At 38.4% G+C, this 23,829-nt stretch overlaps 1 protein-coding gene and 1 long non-coding RNA gene across 3 annotated transcripts in view; one reads left to right on the forward strand and one right to left on the reverse strand.

Moving 5' to 3' along the window:
- The window catches only part of LOC119783647 (protein sidekick-1-like), a 433,545-nt gene that overhangs the window by 236,327 nt on the left and 173,389 nt on the right, over positions 1-23,829 (forward strand). The gene's annotated exons all lie outside the window — the stretch shown is intronic.
- LOC119783650 lies at positions 23,615-23,813 on the reverse strand. The gene is made up of 2 exons (XR_005280836.1): positions 23,767-23,813; positions 23,615-23,698 (listed from the first exon to the last, which is right to left on the reverse strand). It is a non-coding gene; the product is annotated as an uncharacterized LOC119783650 (long non-coding RNA).

The following is a 23,829-nucleotide window of genomic DNA, read 5'->3' on the forward strand; positions in this document are numbered from 1 at the left end:
GCTGTCTTGTCTCCAATCTTGTTGCACAGAGGACTTTAGGTGGAAACAACAAGCAGATTTCAGGTTATTTTTGGTGCCTTTTATTTGCGCATGCATTTGGTTTAAGGCAGCCAGATAAGGCACCTGGTGCAGAAAACAGATTTAAATATCTTTCTTTTCTTTTCTTTTGAAAATAAGTGTGGAAATAAAGAAACACCACGCGGGGATTTAGACTCTGCAGTGTTTTTCTGCTTCTTGGCTTAATATCTCAACATTTTGCACAGCAGCCCTAATTTTGTGTCCATCTGTGATACCAGGCGAACATCAAATGCAGATTTTGAAAAAAAAATTCTCTCTCTCTATGGCTTATTTCCATCTAAATATAAATACCATAAATCTATTCCATAAACATGGTATAAATACAATTTGTTTCTTTTATTTGGTGTCATTATTTTAGCCTTTTATGCACATAGTACCAAGCCTCAGTAAAGTTGCTGCATAATTTGTCAATTCCATGAAGCAATATTAAGTTAATAAACATCTGTGTCTAAGCGATGTCCGTATACTAGCAACACTGGTATAGAAGTGTCTTTCCAAAAATTAACTCCTCTGTATCTCACACCATGTAAAATGTAGAAAAATGCAGCTTTTCAGTCCATTTACTCTGTCGGGAAATAATTCCCACCCTTAAAAATAGTTGACTGAATTTCGGTGCAATATTTACACATTTATATAGAATAATCTATATGAAGGATTGTTTTAAAATTTTACCTTTAACATTATTAAGCAGGTAACTTTATTAGTAATTATGTCCGGACCTTCGTTTTTTTTTTTTTTTTTGCACAGATGACCTTTTGGCCACTTTTCAGAACAGAAAAGACAAAAGAACTTTGTATTTAGGTGTTGAAAATGTATAGATCCTCATAAGGTACGTATAATTGTCTGCACAATAATACCTCAACCTGAATTTATCCATATCTAGAGTCCGAGCAATAACTAAGCAATGAAAAAAACATGTGATTGAGATCAAAAAAGATTAAAGGGAACAAAACATCATTATTAAGTATTTTTATTTTATTTCATTAGTTTTTTTTTCAAAATGTAAGTTTTAAAAAGTCAGCTTTTATTTTATAAAGATACTTCTCTTTATCAGTTTTTTTTAATTTCGTAATAAGACTTTTGAAATGACTGTGTTGGCCAATCTGTGTCAGTGGGTTGGACTACCGCAGTCAGAGTTATTTCCCTTAATGACATCATAAAGGGAGAGCTTTTAAAACAGAATATTTTGCATACATTAGCTAAGGGAGTTGAGAAAGGCAGTGATACAGATTAAAGGGATTTTTAAATGCAGTTGTCAGGACACATGACTGTTACAAAATGTTTAGAATGTGAATTTTGCATAATATTGGACCTTTGATTTCCTATTCACTAACATATAAGGCTTCAACTACATCTAAATAAAAGAGCCACTAGGGAGCCTTGAAAGCCTATGCTTCTGATGAAGCTAAGCCAGAAAATAAGTCTTTGAGGGAAGAAAAAAAAAAAAAAAAAAACAGAAGAAATTATTTTAACTAATTTCTAGATTCTGTAACACAGAGAAGGTGAGTGTGAGCGTACAATAAATGTGAAAAACTGGCATTTACACCACATGTATATTTTTATATGACATGCATATCCATTTCTGCCTGGATCAGTAATTCTACATGTGGCTGAGCAATTCATTTGCAGGAGGGTAGGGAACCACTTTGGATCAGCAAATTGAGATGGAGTTACTTACAAAGACAAGGCCACATTCACCCCTCTAGATTAAATCCTACATCAGAAAACCAAAAATATGTTGGATTAGGTAAATGTCACATCCGTTTTGCTGCCTACCAACAGCTTATAGATAAATTAGCTCTGGTGTTTAAGGGTTCAGCCTGGGAATAAGCAGTGCTGAGGGTCACCTGGCTCTTTAAGTGACAGATTCGACCCTCTCTTAAGTTACATAAGTTAGTTGTTTAGAAGAGCAGCTAACACAGATATTCAATTAGTGCCAAGTGCTGTATCTTGACATGAAAAATTATTTAATAAATCTCAAGTCAAGGTAATAATTTGGTCAAAAGATACACAGTGTTACATTAAACTGAACTGGTTGTTAAATAATGCAGCTACACAGCAAGGTTAGAGCCCTGAAACATCTATGTATAGCATTGGTCATTATTACTGATCCTCTTGGAGTGGGACTTATACAATGCTGTCATACAAAATGAAGTCAGATTCACATTTACACACCTGAGAGCAAGTCATGTGTTATAGGTCTTTCTTTTCATCACCAAGGTTGATATCCATCAGGTCTAATTTGTCTTTCTTTCTTCAACTCCAGCCATGTATTAAATATGAGAAAATAAATTGTCGTTGTGAAACGTATACAAGCAGATCTAGTTAAAGTGCTGTATGGAAAAGGAAACAAAATAGACACTACAAACAACCAACGGAAATGTAAAAAAAAGTACAGTCATTAATAACTTATAGCATGACAGGAAACTAAGGTTGAGCCTACCGGCCAAGTCCCTCTACCCTCTGAGGGATTTCTTTGGTCTGAAGCCTCCACTGTGTTTATATGAATTAATCATCTCACCTAAGGTTGCAAGGAGTGTCCTAATGAAAATTAAGAGAACTGTAGCTCACATTTATCTAATTTTGGCCTCCATCTGTTGACCCAATGCACAGGAATAAGGATTTTTTATGTTTTAGAAAAGCTAACTGTAAGATTATTTTGTATATAAATTAAGCTGCCATCACACTGTCTGACAAATATCTGGGTCAAGACTTTAATAAATAAAACACATTTTGTGGACCACTAACAATGGATATCCTGTCACTTCTTTAAATGTATGAGCATGCAGCCCTGCAAAAGTAAAAAAAAAAAAAAAAAGGATATGACCACAGCTGCGGAATAATCTCCTTTAATCAGAGGCTGTTCCTTTCTCTCAGATTGTGAAGCCTGCAGATTATGAACACTCGCATGCGTTACCACACACACACTTATGATACATAAAGCTAATAAAGAGGCCTGTCTAACAAATCCATGCTTTCATTTCTTTCTTTAACAACTGCATGTGTCTGGAATTATTATTTTTTAGTTTTAGTTGCAAAGAATTTTATTGTCTCTTGATCTCTGCCTTCCATTTGCTGTCTTTTTAATCTTGCACTCTTTAATTCCTAATTCTGTCCCTTCCCTTTTTCTCACTGTGTAATGAGGCTTCTTTGCGCTTGTATAATTAAAACCCCTGTGTACTGATGGAGAGATGAAATGATGGAAGGATGGACAGGAAACTGAGCCATGGACTGTGTCATTGTGACAAGCAAACTGTGCTTGCATCTCTGTGTGGACGCTCCACTTGTTCCACCTCATTGTTGGAATAATTGCAGACTTGTCTTACAGCATGAAGACACTGATTAGAAAGGAAAACAATGTTTGCAGCTAGCAAAAGAGGCTTTTATGGATTTACACCCTCTTAAACTGTCCTTAAACCCTCAACTTTTAGAAATAAAAGTGTCTGTGGACAAAAGAAAGAAGGCGAATTGGTTAGCGAGCAAATGTTAACCTTACTTACAAGCTAAATTTCCACAGTACTTTCGAGTTCACAAACATACTGCTCTGGCTTAAATGTTTCACGTCTGAAATAAAACGCATCTGCCAATCACATTGCAGTATTATATGACATTGCAGTACATATATCTGCAGAGGCGCCATATGGGGGGGGGGGGGGGGGGGTGTAAAAAATATTTTTTAAAATGTACAAATGTTTTAAAACCAAATTACGTGGTTTTGTGTTTTCTGAGTTTGCTGAGTTGGTTGGAGCTTCAGGGACAAAACAAAAAGTGACCTCAATTAACTAGAAGTTTATAATAAATAAAGTTCATAGACTGGAATGTACAGTAGAAGAAGTTCTCTGTATTTTTTAGTCACTTGACATTGAAAACATTTACTTTCTTTTTGATTAATAGTGTCACTGTCTTCCACTTGTTTTTCCAGCAGCCACATTTCTATGGTTTACACAGAGGTTTCTAGTCACTGCGTCACTAAATCATCCCTTAAAACAAAGCTTTGCTCACCTTAGTTTGGATGTAGGGCGCTAAAAACAATATCTTTCTGTCTTGCATTTTGTTGTCAAATTAAAATCTCTTTTTCTGACCTTTAATTACCTGTCAGAAAAATCTCCTCTGTCTCACTGTTTGTTTGAATTGTTAGATTTTTTTTTTAAATCAATGCAACTTTACTATAAACTGAAACTTTTTAACAAAAAGAACTGAGAACACTTTGTCAGATGAAAGATGTTAAAATCATTTTCACTTGCACCAAAAATGGATCCACATTTATCACATTTTGTTCCCTACTGATAAATTAGAAATACATTTTTCTTTCCTACATTAAACATAGCTAGTATTTAATCAAGAGAATGAATATAAACCTAAGTTTCCAAATTAGATTTGTAGTCTGACACTCAATCTACTCACACTGAATATGAATTATGTAAGTACTAATTTCTAAACTATGTACAGTACAACCCATAGAAGATGAATAGAGGAATCTGAACTACTGTGATCCTTTTTCATGTAGACACAGGTGGGTCAGGGACCAAAGGGAATTGGGTCTGACTGTGAAAAGGACAATAAAGCTCTTTACAGTAAGTATTAGCAGCATGGTGGTCTGAGAGAGGTTTAGAGTTTTTAGGTTTATCATCCTGCTCTAAGAAGATCCTGAAAATATTTTGATACTTATTTTTACATACAGGTGTTAAAAGAGGGAATCAAATCAGAGGTAAAAGAGACCATCCCAAGAAAGATTTGAACTGAATCTGAACTGGTCTTTTCAATGTAGCAAGCATCCAGAGCATTTCTTTGAATTCAGTTCCATGATGGGACTCGTTGAACGGTCAAAGAACTGGGTGGGATATTATTTCACATGCTGTAGGAGAACTTGAATTTAGCTTCACATTCAGGAAACATATCAAACTTCACATGAGTAAAGAAGGACCTGGGCAAACCTTCCTAATGTCAGAGACAGGAAGATTATTTCAGCTCAAGAAACTAAAACAAGCTCAGGGTGTCATAACCTTTTTTCCAGGTAGAGAACACATTTTTGCTAACGGCCGTTAATTACATTTGTAGTCCAGAGATTGAGGAGTTAAATTAAACAATGAAATGCAAACATTTCTTAATAAAGAACTGAATATTTTATGAGGCGTCTAATTTTTTTAGATGATTGTTCAACAAAATTCCTTACGTTTTACATTCATGAAAGATTGAACAGATACCAGGATCTACCACAGTGATGTTTTGCTTGGAATTAAATCTTTGCTAGCCTGTTTAACCTCTATTTTTTTATGTTGTGTAAAATCTTGAGCTAAAAATGGCCGTGCTTTAGACGTTTTTTGAATTTCTTGTTGCTTAGTTTTGCTATTTGTTTCTTTGTACAGTTACACAGATTTACAAGGTTGCTATCAGCATGTGGATTACGTGGTTTGTTTTTGTTTTTGCCTGTGGACATTTTTAGACATGCATCTAATTGCCTGTTGTAGTTTTAGATTAGGATATTGCAAAAGAATTGGGTGGAACTACTGAAGTTTTCACACCATGGCGGCCATTTTTCTTGCCCAAAGGTTTTCTAGTGTTGGGGGGAGTGTTGGCCCAGTGGTTAGAGCAGTGCGCTTGTGCTCTGAGAAGGTTAAAAGTACCCAGTTTGATCCCCACAGTCGGCACTCTGGGTCCCTGAGCAAGACCCTTAACCCCACACTGCTCCCTTGATGCTTCACAATGGTTGCCCACTGCTCCCCAAGCGGATGAGTGAATTTCCCCAGTGTGAGATCAATAAACCTCAATTATTATTTTTATTAATAGTAGTAACAAACTTTTTTACCCATATTACCCATATTGCAAAGATAAGGGAAGGTGTGGTAGTTTTTAATTTTAATTTTTTCACCTTTTTCTGGAATAAATGGTAAATGGCATGTAGATAGTGCCTTTTTTCAAGTCAGGAGACTTGACCAAAGCGCTCTACACTACATTTATTCACCCATTCATGCACACACTCACACACTGATGGTGGCAATCTACATTGTAGCCACAGCTGCCCTGGGGCTCACTGACAGAAGCGGGGCTGCAGTACACTGGCGCCCCAGCACAGCAACACATGTGGAAATAGAAGAGGGAGATGTTAGTTTTGATAATGAAACATTGAAATTAAAAAGTTTTACTGGGATACCCCCTGAACAGCCAATTTCTAGACATTATCAGACAGATCTATTAAACCTTTGCAGGTTTAACAAACATCGTCACACACGCAACTGCTCGACTGATTGGTTGCATCTGCTAAATGATCAGAGTAGTAGGCACCATTTATTTAATATGTTTACCTTCATAAATAGGCAGAACATACGTAGATCGTCTGAACGTGCAAAAAAATTGATTGGAGATGTAAATGTAAATACTGCAATAAGGTTTACTAAACTATAAAGTCTTGATAAGTCAATGAACAACCTGAATTCCATAATTGATAGGGGTTTAGGGGTAAATGACTATTATGCAAGGTGTTTTGAGTGTGCCTCTTAGGTACAATTAGACAGATGGGATGATTTTTGCACGCGTACGGATATTCTTTTGCAAACAACCCTGGATTTCCAGAAGTAGAACAAGGTTTGGTTCAAACAATCTGGAAGAAGTCGACAAGAGAACATGTTTGTTTCAGGATAAAATATGGTGAAAATAATTGGATTAAAACATTTATTGATGTTTAACAGTAACAAAAAAAAAAGAAAAGGTACAATCCTCCCCCACTTAAATGACCTTGTGTTTATTTGAGTATGCTTCAGGTGGATGATATGGAAGTGAGAAATGTGAATATATATTTAGTTCTCATCCCTTTATGCTCTCACTTTATTGATTTATGGTTCCATACAGTCTGACGACACGTTATTGCCCCGATCTCAAACACTCAACATCAACAAGTTAAAAGCATGTTTGAGAGGCTTTTAGCTTTAAGTGTCTAATTGCTTTTTAAAATGATATGTATAAGTTCCCCTAAAAAGGATTCAAGATGTTGCCTCAATTATTGGGAATACTAAGTTTCTTTAGTAAAAATCTTATGTGTACACTATCTTTACCCTCTGCAGAATATTGAACAGATTAGCATACAAGAGACTGAATGTGGTCTCAAGTGTGGAGATAAGTATCAAGGTGCTTGTGGATTTAATGATCCAGTCAATCACACTGCTGCTGTTGCCGTCAGCCTGTTAGCTGAGAGTGTTTGTGGATGTCTGTGGGTGTGTTCACATGTGTTTTCATGTGTTGTCTCTATTTTTCATCAGATTTTTGACAATGGTGATTCAGACAGACATTTACAGTTTTCCCCCAAGGGTTTTTTATTTATTTAATGTTTTTGATATAAAAAAATCTAGGCAAATAAAAATGCTTTGTCTATCAGTTAATAGAAGTATCTATCAGTATCTATCTATCCATTTTCCCTTTACCCATCTAATTTTTATCTGTCCTCCTACTGTATCTTCTATCCTACATAACATCCTTTCTTTCTTAAGGCCTGTATTTTTTGTAGTTTCGTGCTTAAACCTTAGAATTGTCATTAAACCTTGGAGGGGTGCAACTGTCCTCTTTATGTACAGCCTTTCTGTTAAAAATGAAAGTGTGAAGAGAGAAAGCAGTGTCATTTTAAACATTATAGTACACCACAGGCCAGTAAGGTGTAGAATTAAAGTGGAACCACATGTCCCCCTGTTACTCTACGTTAGGACAGAGAAGCTATCCCTAATGTTTATTTGGAAATATCAAGGTTTCTCGTTCAACTAGATCAACAGTGAATGCAGAAAGTTGCACTAAGTGAATTTACTCCATAGAGAAATGTACAGAAAATAGAGAAGTGCAAATTCAGAATCCTGTAGTTTTAAAAATTCAAACACTATGAGAAAGTTTATAGAATTTACAACAGATTAATGAGGAGTCCATTTGTCAAAGTGTTTCATGAAAAATGCATTTCTATGGTGCAATGAAGAACAACTCATTCAAGGGATTCTCTGTACACAAAGACAATTAAATTATTTTGTTTATTTATTTTTACCAGCAATTATTTAAGCCTTTTATTAAGCTAAGCTTGATTCAAAAAGTCCCTACCTCTATTTTAAATGGTAGGATTGTTGTATATTGATTTCAATTAGTAACAAACTGAAACCAAATGTCCAGTCATTGTATACAAGGCATCATGTGTGTTTGTTTCTCTTGACTAAAACCAAAATGTGCTAGACCATAAGTTTGAGGCAGAGGAATGTACTGAACCATGATAGTTGTGAACCAGTGCACCACTAATAGTAGAAAAGCACTGGGAGTGCAGAACTCCGCCAAGCTGCAGATTTGGACCTATATTAAGTGACTTATACCTACAGCTAAAACTCACACATGATCTGGATTGCATGCACTTCCTAATTTTAATGAATTGTTTGTTAGATACTCCTTTGATAAAAAAAAAAATAAATTTAAATCCTTAAAAACTGTTCATAGGTTTTCGATTAATCATGTTAACAAACCAAAAAATTTTTCCCTTTTCTTGTGTTTTTGTCTTTAGTTTAAAATCTCCAAACTTTTTGAGTTTGGAGCTGTCACTAGTCATTGCTGCCACCCTCTGGTTTGGGGTGAACTTCTTGTTCTTTCAAATATTGCTATTCCTCAATGTTAGAGATTTAAAAAACAAAAAATAAACAAACCTGTATCTAGATTATGATCTGGATCATCACCAAAATATAATGGACTGTTCCTTTACGTGAGGTGCACCTCTGATAAAAAAAAAAAAAAAAAATCATTTGAATCCGTAGAGAACTTTTTTAGTTATTTTAAAAAAGATTTTGGTCCAGGAAAGTTTGTAAGTTGAATTTTTTCTTTTTCTTTTTTCAGAAACAAAAGTGAAAATGTTAAGTAAGCCTATAAGAAGCTCCTGAATTTCGGGATGTGTTTCTGTTCATGTACACAAAGCAATTTCTTTTGTGTCAGTGCTTTGTGCTTGATGTAACAGGTTATATCAGAGTTGCAAGCCAGTCAGCAGATGTTAATTTGAGGCAAATGCCATGGAGGAGAAATGGCAAGCTTGAATGGGGGGAACAGAGCTGGTGAATGATGGCCCAGGGAGGCAGGGGGAAGATTAGATTGACGGAAGAGAGGAAAGATAAAGAATGGGTAAATAGGAGGGGAGATGATTAAGTGCTGAGGAAGGAAAATATGTTTGGTGGTAAAGTGAAGGGGCAGAGAGATGGCTCTGACTCATTGGCTGCTTTACTCACATTCTGTGTTTATATAAATGAGAGTTCCTGTGTGAAGCTGATAATCAAACGGAAAAAATAAACAAATCCTAGCTGAAAGACATTAATTATTAAAATCAGTAACTAATATTACTCACTAACACTGACTATCTTAGAATTTACCTGCTCTTTTAGGTGAAGTCCAACAGTAAATGTCTGCATTTCAGCAGAACTTAACCTACTTTACTTATTCTGATTATAAAGCACAGGCCTTTTCTGAATATTTATTCTAAACAGCCTTCGATAAAACATGGTAGCACTTGGCAGCATGTTGGTTGAATGACTGTGCCTACAATTTGAGACTCTTTTCTGTCCTAGTTTGCTGTAAATATGGAAAATAATGGAAGAGAAAACATGTTTTTTTTATTCTCTTTATTTTTGGTCCAAAATAAGCTGGATTTTCAACCCTAGCATCTCTATGTATACTGATATCATTTTTATTAACACAGGGTGTATGTATTTATTTTCATGTTTTTTTTCTGATAATGTTGGGTTACAGTTTATGAAAGCCAAAATTGTTTTCCAATATTATTTATCATGTTTTCTTTGTTCCCATTAACTGTACACTAGAAGGACTGAATTCTCCAAGCAACTGCTCTCTTTTGGTCTATTGAGTTTTTTCGCCATCACTAAACCATTTTGACTAAAATTCGTAGTCCATAGGTGGGCATTGGATACTGATAGTGATCAAGATTAGGGCTGTTAAGGCTGATTTATACTTCAAAACTAGATCGTCTCAGTAGGTGTTGCAGTGAACGCAGAGACGTCCCCGCCCCCTCCGCAGACACTCTGCTGCACCTCTCCTAGGCGACCGCAGACAGTGCCGCAGACAGGAGACATCTGATTGGTCAAATCTACATACGCTCTACACTAAGCGTCTCCTGTTTGGTACCTTACCGGCTTGTAATGTTTGTATGACCACAAAAAACTACTTGTGAAGTTTGACCAGCTAGAAGAGCCAGGCGTGCGAGATTGCTGGGACCCTTTTTCCACCTGGATACCCGCCCTTTTTCGCCCTCAGGTCTCTCTGTTGTCGTACAAACCTGCCCCACTTTCTCACTGCTTTGGCCGTATCTAGACCCACAACGAATTCGTGATTTTCCCCTTTTGCATTGTGGTGCGGAATAAACAGCGCAGACCTTGCTCAAATATTGAGCATAAATCAAAAATGTCTGCGTCATACCTGCGACAAGCTCTCTGCTACACACTGCTTCTGGAGTATAACCAACCCTAAAAGAAATAATATTATCCAGCATCGATCAATATTAGCCCAAAAGTTGAACATTAGTGCATTTGACATTTCTACCAAAAAATCAAGTCAGCATAGACAGGATTTCCTATGAGTTTGTGTTTTGCCCATTAACCTACAGAAGTGTTGTAGAAAACCATGGAAACTTCTATAATAATAACTGCTAGATATTAAAAAGCTAAATTTGCCTAACCTTAAAGAGCAGAGGCACTAAATGTCATATATTAAATTAACTCTATAGTCAGACAAAAACAAATAAATTGATCCAAATAAATCCTACATATTTTTCTAATCTTAAGAAATGTAAACACCACTCTTTTTTTCAGTACGTTCCTGACTCTATATAAAAAACATTAACTGACGATATCTGCATATGATTTCAACCAAAAAACAAAAAAAACTATATGAGATGGTTAGAAGTGCAATACAATAAAGCTGCAGCTGCATCTTCTTTCCATAAACAATAGACATGATAGAAATAAATGTCTTTTGGAACAGTCTAAGCCCTCAGTTGACAGTTTTAGGATTATCTCTACAGTATACATTATATATAACTGTAATATTATTAACATGATAGTCAAATTGAACTAGATACAGAATGAGGGAATGAGACTCGCAAGTGATTTGACTGGACATGATGTTAACTGCAGCCACCAGCCAAGCCCACACGTGTTATTACGTGTATTACGCCTACTTTAAAACAGCTGCAAGCACTATGTCAACCGACCACATGAATAACTAATGTTTATTTTAGTCTAACTTTCAGGGGCTTCCCTTTATTTTTGATGCAAACCATCTGTATAATAATAACAAAATACATATCTCAGTCAGTAATTTAGCCACTTTTCACAAATATTTTCCTCTGCTATGCATACAACGAAAAATAAATCCATTCGCACAATGTTGCACAAACTTGTGTAGACATCGTGTCGCAAAGCATGTCGCTGCAGCAAGCTGCTAACGTAATATCCCCTCTAACGTGCCGTCTGTAAAGATTCAGGACTTTCAGCTAACCCTACTGCACGTTAGGTCTGATTGACTCCTCTGTGATATGCATCATTTCATCGCATATTGTTACATTACCTGGTCACTGGGAAATGAGCCATGGCAGCATCAGTTTTCAGTCCCAAATCCAGTGAAGTTTCCTCCATGAGTTGAATGTGTATCTGAATTTTATCAGGATGCCTGTGTGGCTTCTTTCATTTTAATTTTGACTAAAAATAGTCTTCTTTTTCTTGGTAATGTCACTTTTTAGTGGGCTTTGAGTAAATCTTCGTTTGCTGACTGCAGAATAATTTAGTGCTGCCTCTGAGCGCCTCTTCCTCTACTATTACTACTACTGAAATGAAACCACTGCAACTTTCTGTATCAAAGATGACAGGGCCACACATCCAGCATCAACTGAAATCACTTATCTAGGACTGCTGGAAAATCGGCCCCTTAATTGCAGCATATTATGCAGCACACAGCCTATTTTCAGGCAGTGAGAATATATTGTTTATGGCGTCATCACCCATTAGCATTAAACACCTGGACATGCATTTCTATTCTTTCACAATTCCTGCCTTTAGTTCCTTTAACTATACACATACAGTTTTGAGTGACTGAGATGGTTTTTATAATGTCAAAGATTTTTAACTAGTTTTCAAGTTACTTTGTTCTATCGGTATCTGTATAAAAAGCCCTTCACCTATATACACATACTCAGCAATAAAAAAAAGTAAGTTCAAGTGCACATGTCTTCAGGGGTTTACAAAAAAGTACTTGTGAAGATTTTGTTAAGGAAGTAGAGATAAATAAAGAGTAGGGCAATGATGAGGTGCATTAAAAATGCGGGAACACGATGGGATTTTGTTCTGCAGAAAGTCAAAGAAAAACTAGCTTGCAAGATTGTTAAAAGCTTTGAGGACGACAGAGATGGATGGAATGAAAGAAAAAGAGGCAAAGTGTAAAAATTCAAGATTGAAAGGGGATGCGGAAAACAGGAATAGATCAGCAGGGCTTTTAATCCAAAAATAGTTTCGGCCCTTCTCCGCTCTTCTCATCCCTACTTACCTCCCCACATCTCCCTCTGCCTTCCTTCACTGAATATTTGGAGAGGATGAAGAAGAAAAAGAGAAGATATGCACAGAGACTCAAGTGCACTACACTTCCACTCAGCAGTGTGTGCCTGTGGACATATTGTGGCCTACTGAAAGAGAGATTATGTCCATTAGTGGGCCGTGCTGTCCACGGCCAGGCAGAACAGCTGCAGCAAAATCAAACTCTTCTATCACTGTTCTAATGAATCTGTTCAAGCCAGACCCAACCAATCAATCTCTGAACCACCTAATCAATTAAACCATTAATCAGTAGCAGCTCCTTACCTATCTCGTCTTCTTGAGGGATCACCATATATGTGCAGAGACACTTCGACATTGGGGCACAAACCAGAGCACATTATTGCAAACATGGAGTCAGTCAGTGTGGCAGCTAAACTAAGGTGTGCTGTTCTTTGAGCAGCAGGATGTTAATGTACATTACAATCTAATGGGGCTCTGTTTGCATTTATGCTTATGGTTCATCTTCAAACTCAAACATCATATAGATACACACAGTTACATGTGTCATAACTATAACATCATGGTTCTCTCCTGCTCTTGAGTAACCAGTTGAGCATAATTGTCTTGAAAAGATTTACTCTTTTAATAGAGGAATATTCAGCTTTTTTCAGTGTTTTACATCACTGAAAATAGATGCTCCATTATTTGAATATGCAAGCTGTAAACAATCCTGTTCATGGCCAAAAGCATCCTACACCAGTAGCATCTAACAGTGTTTATAATAACAGACTCTTATATCATTTCTTTTGGTTCATCTGATTTCCTAAAGTTTGCTTGTGTCAAACTCGCCTTCTTAAGACCTCATGGATTGTTTACCAATCTAAGAATTTCCTAAATACCTTCCTATTAACAAACCAGCATCAGGTTCAACTTATCAGAGCAGTGAAATTGGGTCATTTCCAACAAGGCTGAAGCGCATTTAGTTCAGTTTGATCTGAAATGATGAGGAGAAAAACCCTTTCAGAGCTTGATAATGGCTTTATTTAACAAGGAGCAAGTGCCAGTTGTTTTTATTTTACTTATCAAGAAATGATGAAGTCTGTGTGACACCAGGGTCATTCATTCTCTGTGCTCTAAAATGTTGATGAATCAGTTTCCAAATGTTTCTTTTGATCTAACAAAAGATAAAAATCCTCTTTGTGAAAGAACCTAAGTTGCTGAGATGCTGATGGATGGCAGATCTGTCATACAGCCATGAGAATCATTGCACTTAAAAACAGTGCCCGCTTGTGCCTGAGTGTTTCTACTGTAACTTATTTCCATCATCCTTTGCTTTATCCTTAATTTTATATAAAGATGAATTGCATTGTATTATCCTGAATAACTGCAGTAAACAAAAGTTAATTTAATGTTTAATCACATCACATCAAATGTATCTAAACACATCAAATAGTTAAGATTTTATTAAGATGTATGTCAACCACAAAAGACGGACACTTAAACCTACGGATTGTTTTAGTGTGTTATTCATATTTCTCATGCCTCCATGCTTTTGTCACCTTCTTGCAGGTGTGTAGAAAAGTAGACATGGCATGAGGCAGCATAAACAGGGAGTAGTTCAATTTCAGCTGGAATTTGATGACAGCTGTTTAAATATCAGTGTCCCTTTTATAGTTGAACTACATCATCAAAATGGTCTCACAAGCCCTGTTCTGACATACAGCCAGTACAAGGGAGTACCATAAAGAAATAGACGGGGAGGCTTGGAGAGGAGTGTGAGACGGCTGATTATCCTGCGGCATTCTGGTTCAGGAAAAGGAAAATATAAAGGAAACAACGTGATCTGATAAAGATCACTCTGCTGTTCTCCTCTCCCTCTTACAGTCTCTTCTCCATCTGGTGTTTCACCCCGAGGTGGTGAAACACCAAGTGCTCACTCACAGCTGTACAACATCATAGCCTTTTTGATCAACACCTTTTTCACTTGTACTTTCACTTTGCAATGACTTGTGTTTCATTCCTCTCTTCCTTTTTAGTTTTCTTCGTTTTCTCCTTCGGGATCAGAGGCCTCTTTTTTTTTTTAAATCTCCTTTGGCATTGTTTGAACGAAGTTGCAGAAGAATCAACCTTCTGCTGAACTGGAAACAGTCACTAATATCTCAGTATAAACTGAACATCCACATCTTTTATTACATATCACAGCAATGGTTGGTTTTGCTCCATATTATGTGTCTTGTAGTGTATTTCTGTATTTGCTCTTTTCTCTCATTGACTTGCTTTTGTTAGTCCCGTAAAGAGTGTTTAACAACTTGTGTTGAAAAGCAAATTATTTTGATTGTATCTCAACTCTTTCTTTCAATGATGAAATCATTCTCTGAACAAATAAATAAAAGTCTGCAAAAATTGAATCATATTACAGAGATCTATGAATTAACTGAGGTTTCGACAAAAGGAAGGAAGAATCAAAACAAGGCCTGCAAGAGCTTGTTATTTTTGTCAGCCATGAGAAATGCATAAACCTGGTGACATTTGGGATTGTATGCAGACTGATGGACAATAACTTTTACTTGTACATGCATTGAAGGCTGAGCCTAGCATTTTGGCTTTATGTGTATGTGAGGAAAAAAGCTGGTGGGGTACAATCGTGATTGACATGGTAAATTGGAAAGGTCAACTGGTGCTAGTGTTTGGTACAGACAAGCAGACAGTATGAAGTTGTAACCTTCCCAGAGTATGCATTTATACATGCGAAGATATTCTGTGCCAAAGACAGGATCTGGCTCCAATGGAGAGAAGTGTGAAAAAAAGGAAAACACAGACTGATTGTAAGTTTTTAGCTAATGTGCTTTGGAAATATATACTTACTAATTTAGATTTCCTTTTTTTCATCATGTTATGACCACAGATTTTTTTTTTACAAAAAAATTTCCAAAAAGGGTGATTTAAAACATAAAGCACATATGGAAAATAAAGTACAACCTGAGGTAATACTTTAATTCTCAATGTACCACAAACACAGTAGCACTACATGATTTACAGCTTTATCAACGGGCAAAGTGAGATTACAAGTTTGAAGCTAAAAACATTGTAGCTGTCCCAAATAGTCAGTATTTGAACTGCTTCTGATGGATATCCTTCTACCTTCTGCCTAGACTGTACGTCTCCTGCTTCTCCAACCATAGAAGATGCTCACGCTCATCTACTCACACTCACCTCACCTGTCAGTGACGGAGGCTGCAATTCAGGGGGGATTTTACACTAGGCAATAGTAGTCATGCAAATGAAAAATGGAGAACAGATAAGCAGATCATGGCTTGTCTACAGTGAAAAGAAGACTGTTATTCACTTCTACCGTTGCCTTTTTGGAAGCACAGGAAGGAGCAATTAGCTAAATAATCTTAGTGCTTGGAAAAAAATCTTTCATTCCTTTTGAGACAGGATGAAAAATCAAAACATAGAGAGTAAAACGAAAAGAAAACGGACAAGAAGAGAGGGCCAAAACCTAGAACAAATAATGGATGTCTATTCTATTAATATATTTCTATTCTATCAAAATTTCAGTATCTGTATGTTGGGTCTGTTTTATGTGTTTTCTTCTCAATTCTGCGAACCCCATTCCTGTTTTTGCCTAGGGCCCCAAATTTCCAAAATCTGCCCCTGCTGTAATTTAGTCTGAGAGGCTCACATTAAAATGTTACAGTCAAAATGTATCAGTGTTGCCAGGTCTTTGCAGTAGCTGCTGTAGACCTGCCTAATGCTAACGAAAATATTAGAGGGGTTCAAAAGGCTGCTTCAGAACTCTCACCAGGGGTCAGCTTTTTTGTATGCTTAGTTTAGCGTCTGAAAGCTATTTAATGTAGCCAGTTTAATTTGTGACTTTCTCAAATGTCAATGCAAGTACAACTAATCTTGCTTCTATGTAGACAGTTCCTTGACTCCAATAATACAGATAAACAGGCAAAAATATATATTTTCAAATTTACAAGCCCAGATTCTACAATGCATACGAGTAAAGGAAATAATTGAACATGCAATTCTAACCTTTCAACCTGACAGGAATTGTCTCTCTCTGTCTGAGGTCAAATATTTATCCAGCTTATTATATCACTAGTTTGTATGGATGTGAACAGACAGGTCTGTAAATGTCCAAGTATTTAAAAACCGAGCATTAAGTTTGTATAACTACTGATTTGAATTTAAAATATATGCACAAATGTGCGAGTGTGTAGTTCAGAGCCAGGGAAAGGAACAAAGGGAAAGCAGAGTGAGATTGACAGGGTAAATTGGAATGGATAGAGTTTTTTTTAGGTTGAACTCTGGGTTTTAAACAGCCACGGGGAAAAAAGAAAGACTCAAATACATTTCTAAAAACAAAAAAGGTTTCTTTAACAGGGGGTAATAAGGCATTGGATGTGCATGTTTGTATGGAAGAGCAGAGCAAAGAAAAGCAGGGCTAAATATTAAACAATAAAAGCTTGTAGTTGTATGAAGACGGGGGAGGCTGAAACCCTGCAGATGTGTCTATTTGGTTGGTTGGGGAGATGTGATTGACTTACAGCTGCAGACTTGAGGGTCAACACCTGCGCAGGTCATCAGAGGATGGACAACATGTAAACGCACAGAGAGGGAGATGGGTGGGTAGCAAAAAATGTTTTGACAAGTAGAACCCAACCTTCGGATAAACGAGTTTTGAAAAGCAAACCCACAATGTCGAACATACAAAGGACGTGGTGACCTGCTTGTTTATGTTTCCTCCAGGCAACTGAATACACAACAGTGAAATTATGAATAGGAATGGGACAAACTCAGGCCCACACTAATGTTTTCAAATCACAACTGTATTTTAAACACATCACATTAATAATAGACACTGCGATGAGTCATGGCCTTTATAGGCACTGATCACTGATTCAGACTATAAATAATTAAATGGTTTTTTAGAGGCTTCCAAAGATAATACGGAACAGGAACATTAGTGGAAAAATGGTTTTAATGGGTTCAGCTCAGAAAAACATCTGCTGATTTGTTGTGTAGAGGGGACAAACACACACACACATTTCTTCCATCCCCTTATTTCCCCTTTGTTGCTGTGCTTTTGTTTCAAACTGAGATGACTCAGAATGACACATCATTACAATATAGTCACAGAATAGTCTGCCCTCCAGACCAAATCCTATGTGTTCGTTTTTATGCCACTGTTTGTGTTTGCCTGGGGGTGGATCACCTTTTACACTCTCAAAAATACAATTTATCAATAATGCTACTTGACATCGCATAATGCGCACATAATAGAATTATCTTTGAGGTTTTCAGGAAAAAAGCTATTTACATTCAATAAAGCTTTTGTAATTGAAATTGATATTTAGCTCAATATTTTAAGAAAATGTGTGATGCACCATGAGAAATGTAAGAACAAGTCAGCAGAGGAAAAAAAAACTGAATAGAAAACATCCAATTCCCAGAAAGGAGTAGTTTTCTTTTTATTGCACAATGTGCAAATTGACAATATAAAGCAACCATTCAGTACTAACAGCAGAGCTCCGAACAGTCCTCCACAACCCAAGGAAACAGAGGTTTGATTATTGAAGCCAACATTAGCGCATCCAAAGTTGCAACTGTAAAAACATCTTCAGCTTTTTCTATAAAATTTTAACTGCTGATTTAGAAAATTGTATATGTGATGCGCCTTAAGAAAGAGTCAGCAAAGCACAAACTGAGAGAAAAGGCAAAAAAAAAATCAAATTCTGACAAAAGAGAGATTATGTTTTATTGCAAAATGTGCACGATTTAAACTAACCACTCAGTGCTTTAAATGACAGTTTGTGAGATTTTAAAATGGTCAATTTTGTGTTTAAACTTATCCTAGTTTCGAATATAATCTCATCTGGCAGCATTTGCATATCGAGAGGAGACAAACACAGGGCCTATTTATATAGCAGCTTTGCTTAACTCAAAGCATAGATGTTACACAAATATTATTACCTCTACATTGAAAAAACATACAGTTTGTTGAAATGAATTTCTTTTGACAAGTACTGCTCGCAAAGCTAAGGTGTGCAATGGTACTCAAATGAGCAGCTTTGGTTACCACCCAGATGGCTTTCAAGATGATTCTGAAAACTCATATCTCCTTCAGTTCCCTTTAGATTTTCACAAGTTTGGATTTATTGGAAAGCTTAGACTCCACTCTTTCAAGACCTGTTAATGACTCAAAACGGCTCGAAGTAGACTTTTTACTGGTTCTGCAGCAGCCTGTGTCTCTCTTTCTGTTTTTACATAATTATACCATCCTGTATCCCCCTTGTTATTCTCCCATGTTGACCAATGAAAACAAAGTAGTGCGTAAAACAAAGAAGCACGCCTGGTAGTGAGAGAGCATTCAGTAGACTGAGAGCTAAGCTGCTGCGACAAAGGCTCAGTGGATACCAATCAGCTCAATCTTAAATGTACTTTTTTGTAAAGTTTAAATAAATCTCTTCATCTACTCTTCATTTTGCCCTTTGCTGTCTTCTTCTATTGTTGATAGCCACATTAGGCATCATGTATCAGCAGGGTAATCTATCATTAACAGTAGCCACCCGCTCACATCGCAGTGTGTGTAATATTAAACAAAGCAGGTAATTTGCTTCAATGAATTTTAGGAATCGAGGTCCTTGAATCACTTGATGAATCATTACACCCCTAGAGAAAAAAAAAGATTTGGAAGTACTTATAAAAAAACTGGTAACCTAGAAATATTGCCAGCCAGCATGAATGACATCCATAGGTAAATACATAGTTATCAATGAGTATATATAATAACTTTGGATTCCGCATCTAGGCTAAAACCGTAACACTTTAATCTCTTAATGCCCCCCGAGGATGTCTCCTGCACTATGGAATATGAAGCTGTGGGTAGATACAGCATTGGTGGAGGGAATGGATAGGGGCAGACAGGAGGCAGGCAGCGGCGAAGGGGCATGACATCTAGACTGAAGAAGGAAGTTCACATTTTGTTATTTGGAAGATGTTTTGTGAAGAAGTAATACAGCTCAGGTTGACTGCCTGAACTTGCCTACAGAGTCCTTTCTTACAGGAAATGCTTACTGAATGAAAATCCCAACTGTATGACAGAGGTCTTATCTTAGAAAAGTTATTTAAGTATGGAATATGCTTGGACTATCTTCCTTGTCTTACTATATATGGAAAAATTCTATTTTATGATTGTATTAACAATGCAGGTATCTATTAACCCATCCTTACTTTGTTCTACCACTTGCTGCTTCTTCCATCAGTCAGTCTATCACCTGCCCCCATCTGTCTCTGTTTCAGACCAAACATTTATAAGAACCATGTGCACATGTTTTGTATTTTTGTAGCATTGTCAGGATTAAACTATTTATTATTGAAAGAGGACTCGAGATGACAGGTTTTACTTGGGAGACGTGGAACATGGGATGGATGCGTAGGGTCGGAGGAAGTTGTAAACGTATGGCAGATGGATTGATTACCTGGACAATCTTGTATGGACCGATGAACTTGGGCGAGAGTTTACGAGACATCCCCTTGAGGGGAATGTCCCGTGTGGACAGCCATACCTCCTGTCCGACCGAGTACTCAGGGGCAGGACGTCTCTTGGTGTCGGCGAATCGTTTGGTCGTCTCAGGCGAACGATTGAGAGAGGTGATGGTATCCCTCCTGATGCGCTGGCAACGGTGGATGTGCTGACTGACGGATTGGACCGATATCTCTCTCTCTCATCTGCGGGGAAAGAGGAGGTTGATAGCCAAGACTGACCTGAAAAGGCGATTGACCGGTGGAAGCTGACTTGAGAGAGTTATGGGCGTATTCGATCCAGGTGATGTACTGACTCCAATCGGTGGGGTTATTGGAAGTTAGGCATCTGAGGGTTGACTCGAGGTGTTGGTTCATCCTCTCGGTTTGGCCGTTGGACTGCGGGTGATAGCCAGAGGTTAGTGATGACTTACAGTTTAATGCGGAACAGAATGCCTTCCAAACCTGGGAAATGAATTGGGGTCCACGATCAGAGAGAATGTCCTGTGGGATTCCATGGAGACGAAAAACGTGTTTGATCAAAAGCTGAGCAGTTTGAAAGACAGTAGGAAGTTTTCTGAGAGGGATAAGGTGACAGGACTTGGAAAATCGATCAACTATGGTGAATATAGTAGACATACCTTGAGAGATTGGGAGACCAGTGACGAAATCCAGCTCCCTCCAGCCAGTGTCTCCATTCCTCCAAGGCTAATTTGATAGCCAAGAGCTCTCGGTCTCCAACGTCGTAGTTCTGCTCTGCGGGAGAAAGTCTACGGGAGAAGAATGCACATGGATGAATTTGTTGATCCGTGTCGAGTCTTTGGGATAGGACTGCCCCCACGCCTGAATCTGAAGCGTCAACCTCCAGGATGAATTGTTTGGACGGATCGGGTTGGATCAGCACTGGAGCTCTGGAAAACAAAGTTTTAAGTTTATTAAATGCAGATTGAGCCTCGGGGGTCCATTGGAAGGTTCTCTTGGATGATGTTAAGGAGGTTAGTGGGAGAGCGGTTTGGCTGTAGTTTCTGATGAATCGTCGGTAGAAATTAGCAAAACCCAAAAATCTCTGCAGTTGTTTACGGTTCTCTGGAACCGGCCACTCCAAAACTGCTTTTATTTTCTCTTCTGAAGGCTTAACCTGCCCGCCTTCGAGCACAAACCCCAAAAAAGTTACTGAAGACTGATGAAACTCACATTTATCGGCTTTGACGAACAGTTTGTTTTCCAGCAGTCTCTGAAGAACCAGGCGGACATGTCTCTTATGCTCTGAAAGATCCTTGGAATAGATTAGAATGTCATCTATGTAGACAAACACGAACACATTTAGGAAGTCTCTGAGAACATCATTCACTAAGGCCTGAAAGCATGCAGGGGCATTAGTTAGTCCAAAGGGCATCACCAAGTATTCAAACTGGCCCAAGGGAGTCTTAAATGCTGTTTTCCACTCATCCCCCTCTCGTATTCTGAGGAGGTGATAGGCATTCCTCAGATCTAGCTTGGTGAAAACGGTTGCCTCTTGGACAGGTTCAAAAGCAGAAGCGAGCAATGGGAGAGGGTACTTATTTTTGATTGTTATTCTGGTTCAAGCCTCTATAATCGATACAGGGTCTTAGTGAACCATCCTTCTTTCCAACGAAAAAGAAACCCGCGCCCAAAGGGGACGAAGAGGGGCGAATTATTCCAGCGGCTAAGGACTCATTTATGTATTTCTCCATGGTTTCTCTTTCTGGTTTGGAGATGTTGTAAAGTCTACTGCTGGGCAGCGGGGCTCTGGGTAATAGCTCGATAGCACAGTCGTATGGTCTGTGTGGTGGAAGGTACGTAGCACTGACCTTACTAAAGACAGGAGCCAGATCATGGTAGTCGGGAGGTACTGAAGAAAGGTCAGGGACGTCCATCTCCCCCCCACCTCTAGGGGACCCCACAGCGGGAGCTGCCGTACAGAGGCATGTTTCATGACATCGAGTGGACCAGGACTCCACATGACGATCAGTCCAGTTAATATGGGGATTATGTTTCTCCAGCCATTCGAAACCCAGCACCAGAGGGGAACATGCGGAGGGAAAAACAAAGAAAGTTATGGTTTCTCGATGATTACCTGAGATCAGAAGCTCAAGCAGTTGGGTTTGATGGGTTACTTGGTGAAGTCTCTTCCCATCGATTGCTGAGACACTAAGAGGCTGGGTTAAAGGAACTGTTTCAATTTGCAGCTGTTGGACAAGATTGGAATCAATTAAATTTCGCTCACAACCAGAATCAATGAAAGCAGATAATGAGAGGCTCTGGTCCGAGAAAAATAAAGTGGCTGGAAGCATAAGGCGAGTAGATTTTTCAGAGTTATCATGGCCCGCCAGACTCCTCAGATCCTCTGACGGGCCCCGGCTTTTGATTTCGCTGGGCATGAAGCGATGAAATGACCACTCTCACCGCAATAGATGCAAAGCTTGCCAAAAAATCGTCTTTGCCTTTCTTCAGGAGTCAGCCTAGTGTGTCCAACCTGCATGGGTTCGATCTCCGTCTCTCCAATATGTATAGCCTGAACAGGCAAAGGGAGAGGCTGGATCTTAGGCTTCGGGCTGGATAACTGTTCTGTAGGAGCAGAAACAACAGTCACATTATTTGAGGCGGGGGCATAGGAAGACCACCCCTGATTCCTGTATTTGAGGCTGTTTCTAGCTCGGATCCGGTTATCCAGCTTAATTGTCAAATGGATAAGTTCCTCGAGAGTAGCAGGTTCATCGAGGGTAGCCAGTTCATCCTTTATATTTTCATTTAATGCCTTAAAATAGGCGCCCTTTAGAGCACTTTGGTTCCATCCGGAAGCTCCAGCCTTAACCCGGAAGTTAATAGAGAACTCTGCCACTGACGAATTCCCCTGTTTGAGATGAAAAAGAGCACGAGAGTCAAGGGTTTGATCGGTCTCCTGGTTGAAAACTTGAGAAAACTCAAAAATAAAGTCTGAGTATTGACAATCTAGGCTTTCATCCGAGGCAAACCTGGCTTGAGCCCAGGCCAGGGCTCTTCCTGTCAATTGAGATAAAATGAAAGTTATTTTCTTGTGGTCCGTGGGAAAACTGCCAGGAGAGTTCTGAAAAATTAGACGGCATTGAAATAAAAATCCCTTGCAGTCTTTTACATTACCGGAGAATTTCTCAGGTAGACTTGGACGGAACTCGGATGACGTCACTGCCGGTGACCTCGGAGGTGGAACTGGACCCGGAAATGGTTGCGCCGCCGGCGTGGCGTTAGCGCTGTTCATGTAGCTAGCATAGCTCTGAAGCATTTGGTTCTGCATTTCAATATGGGTATTTAACTCACGAAGAGCCAGAGCGTGTCCATGGATTTGAGCCTCCTGCTCTTCCAATCGACGGCGGAGGTGATCTGCTGGGCCTTGTGTTTGGCCGCAGTGTTCTGTCATGATGGGTTTACTGAGAGGCCCAAGAAGCAGAACACAACGGACTCAGGGGAAAAGTTAACAAGTTTATTGTTACACAAGCACGTAGTAAATGTACAGTTTGCTGGTTCAGGCCTGGGGACTGGTTCACTGGAGTCTGTGAGGGAGACAGTTCAGTTAGCGTTGGCTTGGTTGGAATTGATCTTGAGAGATTCTGGTTTGTACCTTGAGATGCGTAGAAGAGACTTTGGGAGAGGAACTGTTGGGTCCGGAGATGGTTTGGTTCAG

Source organism: Cyprinodon tularosa, unplaced genomic scaffold (assembly GCF_016077235.1).
Source record: "Cyprinodon tularosa strain WSP-4 unplaced genomic scaffold, ASM1607723v1 ctg21, whole genome shotgun sequence".
In the NCBI taxonomy this organism is placed as follows: domain Eukaryota; kingdom Metazoa; phylum Chordata; class Actinopteri; order Cyprinodontiformes; family Cyprinodontidae; genus Cyprinodon; species Cyprinodon tularosa.